At 34.4% G+C, this 2500-nt stretch overlaps 1 protein-coding gene across 1 annotated transcript in view; it reads right to left on the reverse strand.

The window, feature by feature from the left end:
- Window positions 1-2500, reverse strand: part of LOC140943681 (ERO1-like protein beta) — a 24361-nt gene that overhangs the window by 20740 nt on the left and 1121 nt on the right. The gene's annotated exons all lie outside the window — the stretch shown is intronic.

The raw sequence follows: 2500 nt of genomic DNA on the forward strand, positions 1-2500 counted from the left end.
ACACCTACATATACATGTGAAAATGACAAAACCTTTGTGGGTGATGATGATGATGATATGATGATGATACCTTTATTAAAGTGTCAAACTGTAATAGCGGTATATAACCACTAAGTGGGGACACTAAAATAAATTTTAAAAAATAAATCAATTAATAAATTAATTAAAAATTAAGAAAAACTATGTACAGTATAAGCAAGTGAGAAATTCGAGAGAACTATATACAATATGTACAAATGTATCCATTACTTATAAATAAAAAAAAAAAAGAAATAAAAGATTAAGAAGTGCAAAGAGAGCAGTTAGAGCAGTACTGTTATTGTCATCTAATAGCATGCTAAGATCCACTTTTCTGATGTTATATTTGAAGGAGGACAACGTAGTAGTATAGTAGTATAAACAAATAATAGCATGATTTGTATGTGATATTTGGCATAAATACCACTCGTGATATTTCAAAATTGTCTTCAATTTCACTTGCCTAATGGCTCAGGAAATTGTGTATAATAATAATTTCGAAATGTCACTCGTGGTATAAATGCCATCTTGCAATTAAATAGTCCATGTTCATACAAAGCAAGAGGGCTGTGCTCTAGCAGAGTCTGGTGGCTGCTGGCCCCTAACTTTTGCTCTCAGGTGACTAGAAAATCTTACAATTTTTTCATACAAATCATATGTTGGGCACCCTAGATTTTACAGTTTCAGAGCACAGGGCTCCCCTCAATTTTCCTTAGAGCACAGCCTTGAGTACAGTCAATTCCCATGGCAAATAATTATATGACACTTACACACTGTCCTCATTATGGTAAACAGGGGAACCAAAAAAAGCAACCCTTCCACCCCCCCCCCCCCCCTTTCTCCCCATTCAAAGTTAGGGTGTTTCTTGTTTCCTGCAAGGTAGCAATCCTTTCCTCACTTATGGTGTCCATATCTGGGGTTAAACCTTTCCCTCATTTCTAACACAAATATTTATTATCCAGAAAAAAGCAATCAGAACAATATCTTTCTCCGAACCAAAATCCCATTCTGAGCCTCTGTTCAAATCTCTCAACCTACTTTTAAAAGCTCAATGATGTCAATGAATCACAGATTCGATTACTCTCCTTTGTTTATCAGTGGTCATGCAGACTGTTACCCCTCTGTTTCAGTGAATATTTCAATTTACTTCTTCTGTTCATTCCTATTCAATGAGGCAATCATGTAATAGAAATCTTAACGTAATCTCAGTTAATACTACTGAATATGGCTTACGCTCCCTAAAATTCACTGGTCCTCGCCTTTGGAACTCCTTGCCTACAAGTATGACTAATTCAAATTCTCTTAGAATATTTTGTAAAACCCATAAGAACTCTATCCTTGCACATGAAGAAATACTTTTTATAAAAAAAATATGTATGTATATTATGTATTCTGTCTGTAATTGTATTTTAATGCAGGGGTCATCCACCAAATTAGCCTTTGCTATTTGGATGACCTTAACTTGCTCTCCATTTTGTTGTTACATTTTTCTTGTATTCCTTAATAATGTCCTGTGTTTAGATGCCTACCGTATGTAAATTTAACCTTTATATGTCATGTAAAACTGAACTGAGTTTAATAAATCATCTTGGCATCTTGTCTTATCCTGTCATGCAACTGCATATCATTGTTTGATGGGGGAGGGGGAGGGAAAAACTTCATTTTTTCATTTTAAGTCAGCAAAATTTCAAAAAGGCTCTTTAAGCCAAAGTGTTTCGACTAACTTTGTAGAAAGAATTTTATTTGGATTCCATTTTGACCTACAGTACAACATTGTCATTATTCTATTCTGTAAGTAAAATCCATTCTCAAGTAAAAAAGCAGACAACATATTACAGTTGACATTTTGTGTTAAGGTTCTGATAATGGCAACTCATGGTGAATATTGCGTTCACCTTAGAAAAAATTTGCTTTGAAAATTCATGCAACTACCATACTCCAAAATTACTGTCTGTTCCTTTAGCCTTGGGGAAGAGTGTTTTTGTTTTTGTTTTTTTTTTCCCAAGAGCTCAGCATTGTACAAGATACATGTATATCTTTTGGCACAAAACACAGGTACACAATGTTGTGGTAGGTTTGTAAACATACTATAGAGCTGTGGTACTGTACTCTGGTCTGTAACTTTACAAGCACATACATGCACATTGTATAATTATGTCGCTGCAAATACCATGGAAAGCTTTGTAAAACTGAACAAACTTGAACAAACACCCAAGTCTGACAAATGCACATATATCTACCACACCAAAAACTACACTGCACTGTATTAATTTAAAAAAGAAGAGGCTGTGATTTGTGAAAGGGTCACTCTTTCCCTGTTTGCACAGATTGTATAGGTGCAACAGCTACAGTCTTCAAAAGGAATCATTGTATTTGATGTTAATTCATCCTGTGTCGTTTACGGAAAACGGCCTGCCTGTACTAAAAAATATATTTTAAAAAAATAATCATTAGTTATTCAGTGCACATAGTTCAAAAAAAG

Source organism: Porites lutea, chromosome 7, assembly GCF_958299795.1.
Source record: "Porites lutea chromosome 7, jaPorLute2.1, whole genome shotgun sequence".
NCBI lineage: Eukaryota > Metazoa > Cnidaria > Anthozoa > Scleractinia > Poritidae > Porites > Porites lutea.